Below are 22119 nucleotides of genomic sequence, written 5' to 3'. Positions count from 1 at the left end.
TAGTCCTTGGGTGATTCAAATGTGTTTCACCGTGTTTAGCACTAGTCCTTGGGTGATCAAATGTGTTTCACCGTGTTTAGCACTAGTCCTTGGGTGATCAAATGTGTTTCACCATGTTTAGCACTAGTCCTTGTGATCAAATTTGTTTAACCGTAGTTTAGCACTAGTCCTTGGGTGATCAAATGTTTTGACCGTGTTTTAGCACTAGCCTCCTTGGGTGATCATTTGTTTAACCGTGTTTAGCACTAGTCCTTGGGTGATCAAATGTGTTTCACCGTGTTTAGTACCATCCCCTGGGGGATCAATTGCACTTACTGTAGCGCACACGCGCACATATAGAAGTATACATACATATTTAGCGGAAATATATGTTATTAGCATACCAACATCCCTTCGAACGGTTAAAGGCAACCGGATGTTTTTCCTTTGACTATGTAACTGGAATAATTAAAGGCCACATACGGCATTGTAGTATCCTCCTCAGTCCACATAGCATCAACTCGCTAGATTTCCAAGTGAATAAAATGAATGGAACTGCGAACAATACAGTTACTTTCTAAAAGGAAACGCTGATGCCTTTTTTTTCATTCATTAAAATGTCAACAAGGCTACGTTTATATAAACCTTGTTGTTTACTTGCTGATAATAATAATAATAATAATAATAATAATAATAATAATAATAATAACAAGTTAATTGATAATCAAAATAAAACTTAATAATATCCTAGGGCACGAAGTAACTTTTATATTCAAACAAATTATTATTATTATTATTATTATTATTATTATTATTATTATTATGCAACATCAAATCAATAACTAAACACAAAAAAACTAAGTAATTTTAGCATAAAGGCATATATAGAGAATATGCAAAATTGATACAACAACAACAACAACAATAATAATAATAGCATTTATTTATACTAAGAGACCGCACGGATATTCTTATAAATAATTTTTAACGAAGATTATCCTTGGTGAAATATAATTGCCCATTAGATTAAAGTGTTCTTCTTTCATCCTTTCGTCTTGTTCCCACTTATTTTACATGTTGCCGGGAACACTTGACAACATACCGACAAAAAGAAAAAAGAAGAAAATCATGTTTATTTAGGATCCAGACGCGGTGAACAGGGAATTTCATCTTCAGAGACTCGTCCCGTAAAGCGCTTTTTACTCTGGGCACTTTTTACTTCGCGTCCAGACGCCGAGATGATGATAACAGTTACTTTGTGAGTAACTAAACAAACGCTCGCGTGGGAGATCGCTTAGTCACGTTTGAGATATAAAATCATTTTTCCTGTTGGGTTCATCGTAGGACAACGGGTGTTAGGATGACGCCTTGTCTGTCAAAATTATTATAGGTTTTCATTCTTATCGATTGGTATATTTCTTGGTGGTTTGGTTCTGCAATCAGAACTTGGCTGTCATTTTATAATATATTATAATTATATAATATTATAATTGTTGTCATCAATATATTGTCTCTAAAAAATCAGGGAATTATTCATGTCTGTTATTCATCCTGTGATATTCATGCATTTTTTTTTCATTCTGTGATATTCATGTTTTTCATTCTTCCCTTGACATTCATGCTTTCTATTCGTCCTTGTGGTATTCATAGTTTTATTCATCCTGTGATATTCATGCTTTTTTTTTTCATTCCGTGATATTGGTAGTTTTTCATTCATCCTGTAGTGTTCGTGTTTTTATTCATCCTGTGGTATTCATGTTTTTTCATTCATTCTGTAGTATTCATGTTTTATTCATCCTGTGGTATTCATGTTTTTATTCATCCTTTGGTATTCATATTTTTCATTCATTCTGTGGTATTCATGTTTTTCATTCATCTTGTGGTATTCATGTTCTAATTCATCCTGTGGTATTCCCGTTTTATCATTCTTTAGTATTCATGTTTTTCATTCATCCTGTGGTATTCATGTTCTAATTCATCCTGTGGTACTCATGTTTTTATTCATCCTGTTGTATTCGTGCTCTAATTCATCCTGTGGTGCTCATGTTCAAGTTCATCTTTGACGTTACCACGAAATCGGAACGATTCGATTATTTGCCGTTTTAGCAATTCTCTCGAATCCTGTGACGCCTCTTAAACATTTGAAACATTTCGTTCGTAAAACAACCCAACCGACAAGTAAAAAAGAGTGAAAATTTATAAGCAACTGTCGTTTTTAACTCCAGTTTGAAAGTGATATTGACACTGTTTATGAAATGGGATCTCGAGGGAGTACTACAAGGCGGCATTTCCTCTTGTTTGTTTACGTTGCCACGGAAGATTTACAACAGAACGCACCCGCTGACACTTGTTTAGTAATGTGCTGGCGCTGGTTATAGGATTTATTGCTGTTCATTCCGCTTTCTCCTTGTCGGAGGGTTTTGGTGTTGTGGACCAACATACACACACACATATATATATATATATATAATATATATATATATATATAATAGAAATAATCAACACACAATCGTGTGTGGAACAGAAATTGTTTACTGGCTAACAATTATTGAAAGGCCTGGGTTCGATCCTGATGCGAGTCATAAATCTACCATATACGTACATATATACGCATATATATATAATATATTATATATATATATATATATATATATATATATATATAATATATATATGTGTGTGTGTGTGTGTGTGTGTGTGTGTGTGTGTGTGTGTATGTATGTATATATAGTCTTCATCTAATAATTATAAGGGCATAATATTACCCAGAATAACAAGAAAAATGTATGATGAAGTTTCAATGAAGGGGCTATGACAGATGACAGATGGACTGACAGGTAAAGAACAGTATATATTTAGACGAAGAGGAGGGGTGTGGGGACCACAGTTTGATTAAGAAGCAATTATGTGAGAAGTTTAGAAGCAAAAGGAAAAATTGTATGCGACATATGTGGAAACTACGATTCGGTAGTTTTAAGGTAATGATGAATCATACACACGAGGAATATCATGTAATATCAGGTAGGACAGGCCTACCCTAATTCCCAGGCCGCGTAAAGGTCATTAGTCTTCATACCCACCGTGTCAACTATGACACAGTACTATTTTCCGACCCTTGTCTCCAGGCAAGAAGACTGACAACAGTGTATATGTATACTAATAGTATTCTTATTCTCGTATCTTAATGTCATGGTGAGGGAAAAATCCGCCCGTGACAAGGCGATGTCATAATGCACTCAGAATGCGTGGTATTGGAAAATATTTACAGAGGGGGATCAAAAATTTGGCAACGGAAGTGGAGTGGTGTGTTGTGATGAGAGAGAGAGAGAGAGAGGAATAAATTTGGCCCAAAAAGATTCTGATACTAGACTCAGCGTGTTATTCCACCGTGCCTGTATAATATCTTTATGCATAAAGTATTGAGATAAGTCAGAAAAAAGAATGGTATAGGAATTTACATAGTTCTGAGATGAAAAATACAAAAACAGAACCGAGGCCCCTTCCATGCGATGGGCAATTTCCGTCATAGCTTCGCCTGCTAATCCCTATTGCCTGTCTTGGACGGCTTGATATGGTAACACTGTCTAAAATCGCGAGATTTATAGGCGTCAAAAGACGTTGAACAGATTTAAATTCGAAGTCGATGACCTAAGTTTTGTTGTAACGCCAATGTACAGTCTCACATCAATCAATCAATCAATGGATTTAAAATAATACCTATGGAAGCAAGGCGGCAATGTTTGAACGAATAGCTTAACGAACTCTCATTATAGAAAGAGCAGTTGATTTCGAATGTGAATGTAAAAATACATCGATATTTGAATATTGTAATATACATATGCTTTGAGGGTTAGGTGTGTGCTCACGTACTGTATAAATCCACAAACCTAAGTACCTTTATACAGTATCTATTGCAAAACAGCGTCAAATTTAATCTCTCCTGTCTGACAACACAGTTCAAAGCAATTGTTTGCCCTCCACTATGCTATTTTTACTACAGAACTTACACTGGAAGGAATACATTCAAAACATTTGCAAGAAAGCCATCTTTGCTGTTTCGAAGGGTTTGAGTCCAAATTTTAGACTCAAACACTGAAAATTCTAGCTTTGCCGGTGACTAAAATGTTTTTAAGAGGCCCTCTAAAAACATTTTAGTCACCGGTAAAGCTAGCATCTTTAGTTTTCTATGTATACCAACGTTATGTTTCAAAGAAAACGTGGAATTTCTGTTGCACCCATATTATCTATTGTCAACTTCTGGAATTTTGAAACCGTAACAAGGAAAGCTGTTGGGAATTATTATTCTTATCAACATTTGGAGAGAGAGAGAGAGAGAGAATATCAGTGCTTTATCTCTAGTTTCATGTGTTGACAGTTCTGTTTACCCTAGAATCCTAGATGGCCCAGACCTCAAGTTGAATGGGATGCTGATATAATTATTGACGAAGACGAAGTAAAAAGGGAATGAGAGGAAAATAAGTAAATTAGAGGATGAAACTAAGAAGAAGATCAATGGACAGTTTTCTCAAGTTTAGAGAAACCACCAAGTCTTTGAGAAAAGTTTATTTAAGGCGAGTTGAAGAAGGAAATGACTGACCAGAAGAATGATAAAAGATACCAATAATTGAGAAATGCTTTATTGGTGAATGCCAGCTCGGGTGAGTGGAGAGAGTAATGTTAAATAGAGGGTAAATGGAAACCAAGAAAATGGGGTATTTGGGAGTAACAATAACGGACGATGGTAAGATGAATTGAAACTGCTGAAAAGAAAAGACTACCTTTTAGAAATGGGGAAATGTCGAATGGGTGTCAAGATTAGCATAGGTGAAAGGGTGGCTCGGGGTATTTTGAAATGGTTCGACCAAGTGAAAAGGATGAACATGATAAGTTGTTGAAGAGGCTGTTACTTCTAAGTGCCAGGGGAATGAGGGGAGGTTGGCCTAGAAACTGTGTAAACGGAGAGATGAACCTTCGGTAAGGTGTGTAAATTGTCCAACTTCGTAGAAATTTTATTGCACATTCTTCCTCTAAGGGAAAACAGCTTAATAATCGTATGCGTCTGTGCGTGTGTTGGGTGCATGCATGTACGTATGTTTGTGTGTAGTTAGACCTACGTGTTAAAAATAGGAAAAATGACACCACAGGCCCCTCAAACATTGTTGCTCTAGATGACGATCCTGTGAAACTGCTGAAAACAAGCTTTTCAGTATCGTGAATAAAGTCGACAGATACAGGAAAAAAAATCCAACCTCCTATATCATATTCCCTTCAAAGGACGGGTTATACAGTGCCAAATCTCTCTCTCTCTCTCTCTCTCTCTCTCTCTCTCTCTCTCTCTCTCTCTCTCTCTCTCTCTCTCTCTCTCCTCTTCTCGGGTTTTTATTATATACCATCCAGTATTGCTCCCCCAGAATTCTTAATGTTACCATCACCTTTATTCAAAACTAGGTCATCAGAATGATAAAATATCCCCCGGTGCTGCTGTTATGGTCATTACGCTTGCCATTACAGCACTGTGTAATGCGTATACCCCGTAGAGGGATTATGCATTTTGTTCTTAATGCGTATCCGTTACTGTTTGTATGTAACTTTAAACAGAAAAACCTCATCCATTGAAATTATGCTTTGATTAGGCTCTAAACACAGATACATATATGTATAATATATATATATATATATATATATATATATATATATTATATAAAGGTTTTTTTGCCACGAAGGAAAAAATGAAAAAAGCGAGATAGCCAAGTACTTTCGGTCCTGTGTTCGGTCATTTTTTCCTTCGTGGCAAAAAACCTTTAATTATACATAGCATCACGTTTTATATACTTCGTGATCAAGTTATTCATATATATAATATATAATATATATATATATATATATATATATATATATATATATATATACATATATATATGTACGTATGTATGTATGTATGTATGTATGTATATAGTTGTGCCAAAGAACTTTGATAATAGTACACCGATTGTCTTATGCTTTTTGTAGGCCTATATGAGCCACGTTGATAGTTTACCCTTTATTCTTAGTTCTTTACGTATCTGGTGACAAAAGCTGATATAATCACTACCTGTACTCATCTGTCTTATTTTTTCAATCAAAATCTGACCATATACACCTTCCCTGGTTTACTAGACCATACACACCTTCCCTGGTACCCTCAGTAGGCCTAATGTTACGGCCTTGTAATTCTTGCCCAGTCGCCTCTATCATTTTTTACTTCATGCGTTGGAACAATCATTCCTTTCAATCGTTCCTCTGAAATCTTTCCCCGAGTATCTTAGTAACTACAAACCCTGGTCAGCCAGCAAGTCATCCTTCTAATCCCTGTATACCGCAGTATGTTGCTTGAGAATATATCAACTGTATTATTTTACTTGTAAATTTGTCAACTCTGTAGTACTTCACTGTTAAAACTATCGACTCCTGTAGTATTTTAATTTTACATCTATCGACTCTTGTCGTCACTCATTCTTCCACTTCTTAATTGACTTTGATTTGATTATGATTGATATAGATTTTTGGCATTATGCCAAGCACTGGGGCAACGAAGGCCATTCAGCGCTGAAACAGAAATGGACAGTAAAAGGTTTGAAAGGTGTAACAGGAGGAAAACCTCGCAGTTGCACTATGGAGCAATTGTTAGGAGAGGGGGGACAGTAAGATGGTAGAAAGAAAATATGAACGGTGGTACAGTAAAAGGAATGAAAGTAGTTGCAGCTGGGGGCCGAAGGGACGCGCAAAGAACCTCAAGTAATACCTACAGTGTACTGACGGCGCTAATTGACCTCCTTGCTTCCTCTGTAGTTAGATACGCAAGCATTCCCAGCGCTTTCTGTTCTAGTACCACTTAACTCTGCCTCTCTTCTAACCTCCATAACCAGAAAAATCTTTCAAATAATGTCTGCTAATGGTTTGGGAGAGAAGGGTAGTTGCTATGGAAGCAAATGATGGGAAGTAGGTATAAATGCGAATGAGTGTAAAAGGTTTGTGGTTTTGGATGTATGATAAAGTTTAAATGTGGAAAATCTCGCAGGAATTAGGGGATGGAGGCCAAGAAAGTGCTTGCTAGGTCAGGAAGAGGAGTGGAAATAAGGAAACTATATACTCTTACGGATTTATTATTCATCTTTTTTCATATTACAGTGCTGTCATTAATGCATGGTGATGAATAAATTTACCTACAGTCACTTTTCATGGTCTCAGTTAAGATTATTCTGCTCTCCCTCTGTAGTTGGTACTACACTCTTTCTGTCTTTACTGCTACATGTATCTTCACAATGGAGCACTTTGTCCTGAATTATTGCTGCGGTACACCCCGCGAATTATCGTGCACCATTTACGCGCAGTCGTAAACCGGGATTACTTTACCGGACTCGTACAATTAATGCATTTGTAAAGCGTTGGAATGAAATATATAATATATATAATATATATATATATATATATATATCCTATATATATAGTATATATATATATATATATAGTTTGGCTTAAGGAACGTCCGTCTGTAGGTATTAACCTTCACTTGCTTGCTTGTAGGCCAGCTAGGCCTATTGCACAGTCTTTACAAAATGGTATAATTCTTTTTCCACACTATGATGTTTCGAGAGGCTAAATTTATCCTCATTGTAAAAGATTTCTTTGAGACAGAGTTTATACTTAGATACATAGTTTGGCGTTGCATCTGAGTGAGCATAAGTTATAAATTTGAACATTTCATGACCACCTTCGATAAGACTACAAAATAAGCTATGTAAATAGTCTCAGCTCTTTATGAGGGACAAAGATTCCCTGTGCCTGACATAAAGGGCATCTATACTACCACATGACTACAGACGAATTCTGGCAAAATAAAGCTCAAATAAGCGTGTAACGACCAAATTTCAACGCAGCATAAAACAAAGTGTGAGGAGGAGGAAACTTAAACAGACAAAAAGCTTTATAGTATCATAAGAGAGATAAAGCTTCCTTGCGCCTCACATCTGGAGGTATTTACTACCACATGACAACGGACGAATCTTGCCAAAATAAAAATAGAAATTAATAAGCGTTTAAAGTCCAAAATTCAATGCAGGAGGAAACTTAGGCCGGTTGTTTTGCCGAGATTACGTTGAGGCTTGAGCTGGTCTCACGGCAACAGAAAACCTCACTCGACGTTACCTTAGCTTAGTAGTTTACGTCAGTAGCGCGCGAGCTGTGGTTGTGATTGGGTGCGTTACGCTCCGCTCTTTCGCGTTGGTGTTTCGTTTGAGCGTCGATAACAGGACATGTTTTAGTTATCGGCAGATAATACTTAACCGGTACTTTATCTTATTACCTGTAAGGTAAGATGCATTCCAGTCGTTGTCACGCTGTCTTTTAAGTGTGAATCGTGTTCGTGCATTTCAAAGCTTTTAAGGTGTTTGTGTACTTTTTTTCGTTAGAGTATGTCTCGATTTTTAAATATTTTTTATATAGTTATGGTTATTGAGTGTGGCTGGATGAAATTGTATGATGAGTCATGAACGATTATTTTTAATATTTTTTTAAAGCAAATTACTCTTGCATGAATGTTCTGTAGCATGACGTACTACAAAGGCTGCTCTCTACTTTATTAACACTTGGCACGTTTTTGTGGAGAAACCGCACGTATTTTTATTTTAGTAGTTTAATATAAAAGCGATGATAAATCGTCAAGTTTAATTGATCATATGTCAAACCTCAGCGTGATTCGGAAGCAGCGTTTGAACGCGGGAGTTCAAATCCAATACCAAAACTCATTCATGGGTCTGTGAACTTGAAAGTTTGAGTCGTCCTCGCCATGACGTAATGCCGTTGCTGGGGAGAGAGAGGGAGGGGGGGTGGGGGGATAGATGGGGGAGGGCTGAGGGTGTTTCGTATATTTAAGTGGGGGCCGAAGGTTAGCAGCCAGCCACGAACTCCTGGAATTGATGAAAGCACTGGAATGGCTTTATAGGGAAAGGGGTTTAATGCTGCTCCATTGAAAAGCTACTCGGGTAATGAGGCAGTGGATCTCTCTCTCTCTCTCTCTCTCTCTTATTACTGAGTTAGGTCCCAGCGCTTGGTCACATTGCCTAAACCTAATCGAATCAAATCTCTGCCATTCAGAAAAGGGAATTTGGTTTTGAACACGATTATCGTCAACGTTTAAGTACACTTATCAAGCAGCTAGGCCTAGTATGCCTCTCTTTCTCTGGTGTTTAGATAGAATTTATAACGTAAAACTAGGCCTCGAAGCTATGAAGATTATTTGAATAGTGTCAGTTCTTACAAATAAATTAACCCGGTAGTCTCGGAGGTTAATGTAAGTAATAGTGGTGCGCCGGGTATACTACGGGTAAGGTAATTAGCATAGTTGATTTCCCCATATAAACTACGGTTAAGTTGATAGCATATATGTAATTAGTGAGACTTTTTTTAATGCAGTGCAATGGGCCTTGGCTTGGCTGAGAAAAAAAGACAGGAAAGAAATGTAGGCCTAACTCAGAAGGAATAAACTCACACACTCAGGATCTCTTGTAGCATATTATCTTAAGGTTAGATATATAACAAAGGGCAATAGGTAGATAACACTAACAGTGAGTTAATGGAAGTTCTCTATTCCAGTCAGGTCTGCTATAGGCCTAAGGTCAATGTATTAGGCTTAACTTATCCTATACACATGTTTTTTTCTGATATTCTATGAGGAAAATGGCTTGGAAATATGCATTGTAAATATCAAAATGATTTTATACTACAGATAATAGGCCGACAAGGGGAACCATTACAAAATAAGTTCAGGAATATGGAGAAGAATTAAGCAAAACGTGAATTTAGAATTTCGTAATGTAGTGCTATACATATATATGTTGTGAGAATACACGACAGTAGAACGCTCATAAATGCGAAGCAAGTTCATGTGTTCATTATGTGATTTATATTTGGTTAGATATTTGGACTGACACAATTTTGGATCTTTTACTCATATTTTTTTTTTCAGTTAATAAATTGACTGAAAGACTGACAGTACAGTAGAGTATAAATGATGCAAGACAAGTGACAGCCTCGTATGACAAAATGTAAGCAGATTGCGAGAGGAAGAGGTTCAAATATTACTTAGATACGTGGATTAGAATTCACACTTTTTTCCTTATTGTTTCCAGGGGATATTTAGGATCATTTTGCAATTTCGCAAAACTTCTCCATCTTATAGGACCTAAGTAACGGGGTTTTGTAATTAGGTTTTGTAATACAGGAAACCTATTTCAATGCACCAGATGGAATACCGTTTTTCATTTGCATAGGCCTAGGGTTATTTTGATCGAAAGTGAAAAAATACCGTACTGGCTGAATAGTCTCTTCTGGAAACTGTATATGAGGAGAGCGCTTTTAATTTAACAGTAAAGATTAGAGTCGAACGGAAGGAAAAAACCGTTGTTAGCTAGATACTGTTTCAAGATACCGTTTGTCGGAGAACGAAACGGCTCGTGATATTACTTAGAATAATGATATCAGCCTTTTTTCCATTCTCTCTCTCTCTCTCTCTCTCTCTCTCTCTCTCTCTCTCTCTCTCTCTCTCTCTGTAGATTCTTCAGTGTTTGTGCTTCGTTTAAAGCTAGGCTTTATTAATACCATTAATATTAGGTACTAATATAATCTAGGTAGACTTAGAGATAATCATTTCAATTTGAAATTTGTATTTATGTCATTCGTTTGATCTAATTTTATTGCATCAAGTAATAAGTAGTTTATTTATTTATTTATTTATTTATTTATTTTACTTTTACATTATGCGAACGTAGAGTTAGGGATATCACGGGAGAATGTAGGCCACTTGTAAGGAAATAATGCACGAGGAGGTCCAGGTCAGAATTATATGCTGAGCATCTAAGTGGCTATATTATGCAAAGCGTGTTGTGCAATTCAGGGGCCTGCGCATAATAGTCGATTATGTAAATAGGCGCGTGATTTTGTTACGCTGAAACGTAATTTTGGAAGGTTTTTACAAGAAATGAGAGTGTTTAGGTAAAACAGGAAAGCTTCAGGGAATGATGGTACTACGAAGCATCTCTGGTATTCTCTGGTAATTTCCATATCGTAAATTGCTCAAAAGACATTTCGTCACACTTTCCCTTTCCTGGTCTTAAATGGCACAGTTCTCTGCGATCTAATTATCGTCATCCACGACTCTCCTCTCATCTCCAGCCTCCCGTAACAGTTCAGTTCTAAGTAGGCCTAGGTCTTCTGTCTCCAGCTGCCTTTCATTGTTATCCAATTTTCATATGGAAATGAACGTGTTTTCCTGTATGGTATCATTTTGAAATTTTTTTCTTCCACCTTACTCTCAATATTCTTCTCTGAGCCTTAGTCTCAAATCGACAAATTCTTTTATATGTAGTTTCATTGCCATAACAGACGCACAGTATTATAGATCGTATTAGACTAATATATTCATTTCTGTGTATACTGTTTTCATTATTTTTAGATTCACCATCTGCGTATTGTAAGTCTGTCAACATGCTGTCGTTAATCTAACCTAAACCACTTCTCCATCTCAAACCACTTATTTTTTTTATTATAAAATCCATGAAAAGGACAAATAACAAAGGTGACATAGCATTCTTTTGTAGCACCCTACTATTAACTGCAAATTCACTTACCTAGTAATAAAACTCCATCTACATTTAGCACAGACAAACATTCATTACTGCAGTTAAGCATTGCGTTGCCCAACCTCTATTTTGAAGAGAGAGAGAGAGAGAGAGATTATCTTACTGTTAATGATACAGTAGCTGTGTTATCGCTGGCGGCCTCCCAATACGTTGTTAGTCCCGAGTTCATGTAGATAAATTTTTACTGACTCTATCTCTCTCACTCTCTGTTTATCCGTGTAAACTCAATGTGTTTTCGGAATTGTATTTAAGTTTATATATATAAGAATTATCGTATTTGTTTATGTAATGACTTTTCTCGTGTATAGCGTTATGGCAGCTTTTACACAGGCATAAATATTGAACTTGAGAACATATATGAGTATATAAGTTTACGTGTGACCATATTCGTATATATGTTGCAGGGAATATGTGGAATCAGGGATTTCGCGAAATCCTTAGGGAGTATGTGAAATGACCAATTCGCCTAGGAACATTTGAACCCGAGGGCTAGTGGTGTTTAGTACGAGCCCCTGGGGAGTCAAATGCATTTCGCCGTGTTCAGTACTAACCCGTAGGGGATCAAATGTCCTTAAGTGCATTTGATCCCCTATGGGCTAGTACTAAACACGGCGAAACACATTTGACGCCCAAGGGACTAGTACCAAACACGGCGCAACAGTGTTTTACCGTGTTTAGTACTAGCCCTCTGGGATCAAATGTTCCTAAGCGAATTGGTTATTTCACATGCCCTAGGGATTTCAATACTCCCTGTAACATTTATGCAGTGATATTGAATAGAATGTAGGCCTATATTTTTTTTTTACTATGCCAGATAATATCAGCTCCATGACAGAGGCAATTAGTAATAGAGATTACCTGACAACATCGAGCTGGGGGTATATGGGACCTCCGTCTCACATCGACTGTTCACCTTGAAGCTGTCTAAATTATGAAGTTCTGTCCATTTTATGGCATTACTGTCCTATCGCGTAGAATATTGCTTTTCAGGAGGTACAAGATGCGGAGGTGTCGAGTGCTTTATCAAAAGTCGACGGTAGACTCAAGATTGATCGGGTGGCTTGCCTTGTATTGGCTTTTGAAAGTAGGTTGGATGTCTTTGAGGGCTGCGGCGTTTTCTTCGCGGAAAAGAGTTCAGGGATATTTGTTGTTTGTTGTCAGGTGAATTTGTTGTTCATCTGATGCATATGGGAAGAATTGTGGCTGATGTTTTAGAATATATCAACCACAATTCATTATCATTCACGTTTTGTGAATGATAATGAAAAAGGATAATTAATTCTGAGGTACACATTCACTTTCGATGTATAGTTTTTAGTGTGTTGGCGTAATATTATATAATTCAATTATCCGTAATAATTTGTTTCGTGTGTGTTTGCATAATTAGGATGGAAAGCATCATTTTACGACTATACTTGATTCTTTTTATCATTATGCATAGGTCTTACGTTTATTTCTTAAGATTTTCGGTTTGTCAGAGAGTTTAGTTCAACGCACACTTCTTTATTGGATAACAGCAAGTGACACTGGAAGGTTTGGCGTCACTTGATCGATGGTCATTGTACGTTGACCCCTTCGGCTTTTATTTTTGCCCCTTACTGCATGCAACGGGAGATATTATTCACGCACCGCTGTTTCATGAGGGGTCGAGTTGCAGCCTCTCACTTCAGTATGGATTTCGTTATAGACGGTTATTCCTATAGGTGGTGCCACGTGCTGCTTTGGCTGTGATGGTCGATAGATTGTGCGTCTGTTGCCGATTTGACAAATGAATGCTGCTCGTAACAGTCTGTTTTAGACAGTGGCTTGTGCTGCTTTGGCTGTGATGCCAGATAGACGTTTGTTCTTCAGTTTCTTATATGTCATGTGAACGTTGTTTGTAAGTGTGTCTTTTATTAGACGCATGTTTCCCCTCTGCTGTTTTCCTAGATGGGTTTCCTTTGCTGCTGTCTTGCCAGATTATTCCATCCTGGCTGTTTTGTTGGATGTCATCCAGTTTCATCCAATTCACAGGCAAAAAGGGTGTGATTGTAGCAATGACGTCTGTCTTGCTCTCAACTGGAGCGGCGTCTTATCAAGGGAAACAGCTTTTTTACTGAGAGCACGCGTCAGTGGGGTCTGTGAGTCTAATAAACGCATGATAAACTACAGTTTTTATAAACTGAACGCATGAGTTTATCAATGTATTTTTGCTTGTGGGGTTTGTATCTTATTCACCTTCAGTGTCACATGAAATATCCCAACGAAGTTTGCAAGGTAAATGATACGCCGCTTTTGGGGGGGAGGGAGGTGGGTGGGCAGAGGGCGTTGTTTTTTTTAGACATATCTGCAAAAGTTGGTATATATATGTATATGTATACGTATATATAATACACACATATATATGTGTGTGCGTGTGTATTTGTATATATATATATATATATATATATATATATATATATTTATAAAATAAGGTATTAAATCTATAAACGTAATAAAACACACGAACAACGTATCCAGCAGAATGTAAGTCATTAGGGTTCATAATGAGTCATATTTTTTAATGCGCAGTTAATTATTTAAATAGCTTTATTATTTTTTTTAGGGACTGCGAGTTGGTGTAGTACCATTTAGAATGATTTTGTTATGGTAATTGCACGACCTTTTTATGTAATATTTTATTGGTATTTTATTAGTAATCATTTCACCCAAGTATTTAACTAAAAAAAATTAATCTCATTTTGACCTTTCGACAGCAGGCTGACTATATTGGTGTTTTAGTTTGAGCTGGCCTTATGCCAGCACGGACTCTTGCTCTTATGCAGCTCCGTAACTAGTTTACCAGCGGTATAGTTTGGTAGGCTATTCGATAGAGAGAGAGACCTTACCTTACCTTACAGACCTTACAGTTCGTTCGGGTTGCCCCAGGTCCCTCAGTGTGAGGCGCCTCTAATGTCTACCAGAGAGTTGCTAGTACATCTTCCGGTATATTTTGCATCTTCCAATCTTGGATGGTCTGGGATGCAGTTTAGATATTTGTCGAGCTTATTCTTAAACACATCTACGCTCACTCCTGATATTCCTCAGATGAGCTGGCAACGCATTGAATAGACGCTGCATTATCGATGCTGGTGCGTAGTGGATTAATGTTCTGTGTGCTTTCCTTATTTTTCCTGGTATAGTTTTGGGCACTATTAATCTACCTCTGCTTGCTCTTTCTGATATTTTTAGTTCCATGATATTTTCTGTTATTCCTTTCTATCGTTTCCATGCCTGAATTATCATGTAGCGTTCTCTTCTCCTTTCTAGACTATATAATTTTAAGGATTGTAGTCTTTCCCAGTAGTCTAGGTCCTTAACTTCTTCTATTCTAGCTGTAAAGGACCTTTGTACACTCTCTATTTGTGCAATATCCTTTTGATAGTGTGGGTACCATATCATATTGCAATATTCAAGTGGACTACGAACATATGTTTTATAAAGCATAATCATGTGTTCAGCTTTTCTTGTTTTGAAGTGCCGTAACAACATTCCCATTTTTGCTTTACATTTTGCCAACAGAATGGCTATTTGATCATTGCATAACATGTTCCTATTCATCATCACACCAAGGTCTTTAACTGCTTCCTTATTTGTGATTGTCTCATTATTAGTCCCCTATATGCATATAGCTTTCCTTCTCTGTCTCCATAATTTATTGATTCAAATTTATCAGAGTTAAATACCATCCTATTTACCTCTGCCCAATCATATACTTTGTTAAGGTCTCTTTGTAGAGCGTTCCTATCTTCATCACAAGTAATTTCTCTACTTATTCTTGTGTCATCAGCGAAACTACTCACTACCGAATCCTTAACATTACTGTCTATGTCTTCAATCATAATAACAAACAATATTGCAGCTAGCACCGTACCTTGTGGCACACCGGATATTACCTTGGTTTCATCCGATTTCTCATCGTTTGCAATAACTATCTGTTTTCTGTTGTGTAAAAATTCTTTTAACCATCTTCCTACTTTATCTACGATATTGTGTTTTCTAATTTTCTTTGCTAATATATTATGGTCTACTTTGTCAAAAGCTTTTGCAAAGTCTAGATAAACCACATCTGTTTCATTTCCGCTTTTCATATTTTTGAATATGTTCTCACGGTGGACTAACAGTTGGGTTTGTGTACTTTTTCCGGGTACGAAACCGTGTTGTCCTACTATTAAACAAATTATTTTTTATTAAATGTTTCATAATATTTTTCTTCATTACCCTTTCATACACTTTCATAATATGTGATGTTAGACCTCACAGGCCTATAATTACTTGCCTCTAGTCTTGATCCACTTTTGAAAGTAGGGGTGATATATGCCTAATTTGTGCTCATCATAAATCTTGCCTGTATCTACACTTTGTCTTAATAATATTGCAAGTGGCTTTGCGATAGAATGAACTACTTTCTTTAACAAAATAGCAGGGACTCCATCCGGCCCTGCAGCAGCTCCATTTTTAATTTCATTAATTGCCTGCACAATATCAGCTTCATTAATTTCTATGTCAGCTAAATATTCACTATTTTCGTCCCTTACTTCTATATCATTATCTTCATTATCTATTCTAGGGGTGAATTCTCTCTTATATCGTTCTGCCAGTATGTTGCAAATTCCTTTTTTTCATTCGTTAATCTCCCTTCAATTCTCAGAGGGCCTATTTCTATTCTTCTTTTATTCATCTTCTTCGCATATGAGTATAATAGTTTGGGGTTTTGCTTGATATTTAATAGGGTTTTTTCTTCCAAGTCCCGTTTTTCATTTTCTTTTGATTGTATAATCTTTTGTTCTGCATTTTCTATCTTACTTTTTAGTTCTATACTTTCCATGCATTTTTTTCTTTTGCAAGACCTTTTTTCCACTTTCTGATTTTCTGGAACAAGATCCTTCTGTCTCTTGGTATGCATGTATGATGTTTACTTTTCTTCTTCGGTATATATTTATCCACTATTTTCTCCAATATTTTATATAATATCTCCGTATTTACCCTTATGTCATCACTTTCGAAAATGTTATCCCAATCTTTGTTTAATTCTTCATTAATTTCTGACCATTTTATATTTTTACTGTAGAAGTTGTATTTTCCATATCCTTCCCACTTTTTTCAGTCTACGAAAGGAAAGTTGAAGTCTCCAGATAGGAGAATAGTCCAGTCCTTTGTGATTTCTACATATATCATCCAATTTTTCTATTATTAAGTCAAACTCTTTAGTATTAGGAGGTCTATATATTACTAATGATTTCATTAATTTTTTCAGATTCAAATTCTACCGCTATTAGTTCACATTCTGAGTTACTATATTTCTCATATATTTTTCCTTGTTTTTTGTCTTTCCCATATATTGCGGTTCCCCCTTGATTCCTATTTTTTCTATCTGATCTATAAGTTTGAAACCCTTTTATTTGATCATCATTCCCAGTCTCTTGGGAATACCAGGTTTCACTTATATTCATTATATCTATTTTCTTTTCATTTTGGGTTAGTTCTTCTAAGTACTCTATTTTTCTTTTTGAGTTACTCGTAACTAAACCCTGCGCATTCATCACTATGATGGTTTGCGTGTTTTCTCCTTCATTTAATATTGGTAGTAATAAGGATTTTCCCATGTCTCTTTCCTGTTCTGGTATGTTGTTCTTTTTTTCATTTCCAGAAATTCTGACATTAAAAAATCCAACTTTTCCATAATATTTGATCTTCCTTCATCATAATTATTCATTTTGTGTCTGAATCTGCCAATTTTCTCCGTTTCTGCAATATCCTCTTGCATAATAAATACAGTTATTATCTCTTGAGTAGAATTTCGGAGCTGATGCTTTGAAATTTTTTGCTGACACCTCTGCATATCTCATTGGTGGTTTGCTTTTCTCTTTTACCTGATATTCTTGATTTCTCTCTTTATTTGTTTCTTTCTTATTTTGGATATTACTTGGTTGGTTATTTATTTGATTATGATTCATGGCTACAGGGTGCATATATTTGCATTTTTTGTCGAACTTACATCCTTTTCCTTCTTTTAGGTTTTTACATATTTTTGGATGCAGATCTCTGCAATCATCCCCATAGCCATCGAAGTATGCACATTTACCATATATTTCATAGTTTTTGACATACCTTAGGATGTTTGTAGTAATCATCTTTCTCCAAATCTGCAATTCCCTCTTTTCAAAAGGTTGCAGATTTTGTCTTTCTTGTCTATTTTTTCCTCTTTCCCGTCATTGTGTAGATCTGGGTAGAGCCTCTTCGGGATTTGCTTTTCTGTTGTCATATCGTAATTTATTTCTTCGTAGGTATGCTGCTTTATTGCCTCATATGTAGTATCAATGAGTATCTCTGCATCCATACTTTTATCTTGTTCTTTGTTTTCCTTATTTTTTTCTGTCATTTCATTTTTGTTTACTTCTCTTCCGTTTTCCTCTTCTTCTTTTTCTTCTTCTTCTTCCTCTTCTTCTTCATCCTCAACTATTTGTACATTCAATCTTGATTTAATAACATTGTCTATCCATGATAGATGTTTGAAAACAAAAAATTCTTGTATCTTTTTCTCACATCTTGCATTACCTCAGCACACTGTGGATGGGTCGGAATGTTGCATGCAGCACATTTTCTGATTAGGTTTTGTGGATTGACTATGCTATACCAAACCTTACACAGTTTGCATGCTTTTGGCATTCTTTTTCCTAATGCATCAATTAGGATATTCACAAGATTCACCTTATTCATTTTCTTTGTCGGAATATGTTGGTTTATGTATATTTTCTTTATGAGTCTCTTGACCACTTGGATTTTATTTGGAACTTCTTCAATTATTTTCAAGATGTTTTCATTAGATTTGTTCCAGTTTGAAGGATTATATCCTTCTAATATATCTATGAATGCTTTTGTATCTTTTTGGTTAGGACTGTTGCTGATTTCATAGATGAGAAATGCCAGTTCCCTTCCTGCTACCTCATCGTATTGCGAATCCGCCAAGCAAGCTAAATTACGCCACCTCTTCCCGCTGTTGGAACTTACTGCCATCTTGTTCTGATTTCAGTATTACACTTGTTAAACTAACTTAGAAGACGCTTTATCCTACTATTTTCACACTAATCTTATCACCGATAGTTCACGAACACTTCTAGATATTTCTCAAATTCTAGTCGTATGTTAAACTTGTGATATCTGTTGATTAATCTGACTTCACGCGGGTACGTCTCACCAAGCAAGATGGCTACTCCGAGAGAGAGAGAGAGAGAAATTTGATCTGAAGAGAAGTATATCCTCCTGAGAGAGAGAGAGAGAGAGAATTTGATGTGAAGAGAAGTCTATGCACGTGAAGAGAAGTCTATGCACTTGTAGCAGTATATCCTCCTGATAGGTTGAGAAAGAGAGAGAGTGTGAGAGAGGTTATTCGATAGATTATGAGTGTGAGAGAGGGTGCTATTCGATAGATTAAAAGAGAGAGTGAGAGAGAGGGTGCTATTCTCTCGCTATTCGATAGATTCAAAGAGAGAAGGAAAGATTAGAGAGAGAGAGAGAGAGAGAGAGAGAATTCGTAGCAGTGCATCTTCCCAATAGATTCCCATGTTTACTCGTATAGTTCGGCGAATGAATATACGCGAGCACGAACTTACATGTTTTCGGTCACGCGACATAGTAGTTCTTCTGTTGTTGTTGATGTAAATAACATTCCTGTAAATAACATTCCTTCCCTTGCCCCACTTTTGTTTATTACTTTCATACTTTCGTGAGTATTTTTTTTCTGTATTTTTCATCTATGTGCGTTTAATTTTCTCCGGGAGTTTTCGTATTTGCATGTTGCATGTGATTGCAGTAGAGGAATCTGTGCATTTAATTTCTCCGGGAGTTTTCGTATTTGCAAGTTGCATGTGATTGCAGTAGAGGAATCATATTATTGCGTGATGTAAGTTTTGATTATTTATTTTGTTCTTTATTGAGGTTTGTCTTCGCGTAGTTTGTTGTTTGTTTCGTCTTTGTATGCATTGTGTTTTATTATCAGTTTTCATATTTGCGAGCTGCATATGATTGCAGTAGAGGAATCATATTTTTGGACCGTGTAAGGTATGTCATTATTTTGTCCCACTGTGGTTTGGTTCAAAGCCCCCAGTAATAAAGGTGTTTTGCAACGTCGGGAAAAGTGTTTTGTCACTTTCTATTCTGCGTTGATAATAATATACATATTTTACACTGCAATTATTAAACATAATATTTCAGGCTTTTTCTACGTCGTCAGCGGCCTGATTACTGTGCATGTTTTGCAACAGTAATTTAAATATACGCACGAGCTTTGTTATGCGTTTCTATTCAGTGTTTTATAGAGTTTTTATAAATTTTTTCAGTTGGGGAGCTTAAAGCTCACCCTTTGGTGTTGGATCAAATGCGTTGTGGTGTTTTGTAATAATGCGCAGTTTTTTAATTTGTTCGTGTTATCCAGTTTCAATGTTTTCTTGTTTGACTGTGACTTGTTGATTTTAGCGTTTCGTTTGAGCATTGTTGTACCGAGATCTAAGGGAAATATGTTTTATTTCTCGCCGTTTTTCGTATCCGCATTTGTTAGCTGGTATTCAATTGATTAATTCTGCGTCATTTTTAATTTGTTTTCTGTGGATTTTATGTGTGTGCATTACGCAAGGCGACAGTGTTTGATATTTTTTCAAAGCACTTTTATTTTTCAATTAGGGGGCAATCATGACACACGCCTGACAAAAAGAGATATTTTTTATTTTTAGTATCTATATTTGCTAGCTGGTATTCATCACGTATAATTTTGAATTTGATTTATGTGGATATTACTTATTTGCTTTACGCAAGGAAAGTTTTATTTTATCCAGATGCTTTATCACTTAAGGAGCAAGCATGGCACAAGCATGACATATCCCCTCTTTTTTTCCAAACAAACCCCCTCCCCCCCATCACCTTCCACCCAATGACCGGGCCATTCTTTTCACGTTTTGCCTCAGCATCTGCGTTGCCCGATTTCCATGTCTGCGCGCATTAGAAAGTTCTCCGTCGTTGTTTGGACATTTTCTCTGCTTATTGGCTCTATACTTTCTGTCTTCGTCTATTTTTTTGTGAAATCACAAAGAGAAGGAATGTATCCGTGACACGCTTGTCTCGGAATCAGCATAAACAATCTGAGCGCGTAAAAACCCAAATATGCAAATGGGATAAAATAGTGACATACCTTACACCATGCTGAAACATTATTCCTCTACCGCAGTCATATGCAACTTGCAAATATGAAAACTTCGATGAAACACGATGCATACAAAGATGGAAAATAAACAGACCACGCCAAGACAAACGACGAAAAGAACAAAATAAATAACAACCCTGATTTCTTCTAACTCCATCTTGGAAATTTGTGATTAGGTGTGTCTGTCATGAAGTGCTATTGAAAGCTAGGAACTGGAAAGTTCATCAGGCTGAAAGGGAAGCTTCCTGGAGGAGTAACTAGAAATGTTTGTCGATGTATATGGTCTGCTGTAATCTGGTCATGAATTGTATAAAACTACTTTGTTGTTGTTCTTGTTGTAGGGGGGGGGGGGTTAGGAAAACCTAAAATGGTCTGAAAAGGGTGTTTTGCGTTGAGTTAAAGATACAGGAATTTTAGGATAGGATATTTATCATTTATATATTAGAATCAAAACTTAAAAACTAAATAACGTACACGTTACTTAAGCTGTAGGTCCCGTTGCTAGGTAACCAATTGGTTCCTAGCCACGTAAAAATATCTAATCCTTCGGGCCAGCCCTAGGAGAGCTGTTAATCAGCTCAGTGGTCTGGTTAAACTAAGATATACTTATTGTCAGATACTGATTCACATTGTATTTAGTGTCTGTACAAGTAAGGATTTACATGAACTGTATATAAAGTTACTAACGATTTGGTAGTTTATGTAGTCAGCTAAACTGACAAACTGTGGATTTGATCATGATTATAATCGTCCATAAAACGCTCTGATATACGTGCAATTTTTTAAATGCATTGATGAGAACTAGAGTTTCGTAACAACATTTGGTAAATATAATGCTAACTATATATTCAACATTTTTTATACACACACCACTCCTAATTAGATTTTCCATTCATGTGTGTATTTTTTCAGTTTAAACTTTTTATCAAATAAGTTCATAAAACAGTTTTGACCCAACAATATTCTGCTACTGTAGCAAATGCGTAACTAACTTTGAAGGTTGTTGCATGTTATTATTTTGTTTACCCTATTTCAGTTTCAGTTAGTGTTAATTTTAATAATTTGGGAAATTGCGCACAGCCTGAACAAGTGAAAAATGCGCCGAAAATTCGGTGCAATCGAGTTTTCGGTGCAGCGTATAATGCTGTACGAAACTCTCAGCCGCTGCCCGCCAGACGCACGATCCATGGCTAACCTTAACCTTAAATGGATTAAACACTACTGAGGCTAGAGGGCTGCAATTTGGTATGT

General features: G+C 36.4%; 1 protein-coding gene across 2 annotated transcripts in view; it reads left to right on the top strand.

Annotated features, from left to right (window-relative positions):
• The first annotated feature begins 8187 nt into the window (after positions 1 to 8187).
• The window catches only part of LOC135210073 (probable cationic amino acid transporter), a 291242-nt gene continuing 277310 nt past the window's right edge, over positions 8188 to 22119 (top strand). For both annotated transcript variants that reach the window (XM_064242870.1, XM_064242871.1), the window contains exon 1: positions 8188 to 8327. The gene's annotated coding sequence lies outside the window, so the exon portion shown is untranslated. The remainder of the gene's footprint in view (positions 8328 to 22119) is intronic.

The sequence above is a fragment of the Macrobrachium nipponense genome, chromosome 39, assembly GCF_015104395.2.
Source record: "Macrobrachium nipponense isolate FS-2020 chromosome 39, ASM1510439v2, whole genome shotgun sequence".
Classification (NCBI taxonomy): domain Eukaryota; kingdom Metazoa; phylum Arthropoda; class Malacostraca; order Decapoda; family Palaemonidae; genus Macrobrachium; species Macrobrachium nipponense.
Note: the sequence above shows the minus strand (reverse complement) of the source record. Positions and strands in the feature narration are given on the sequence as shown.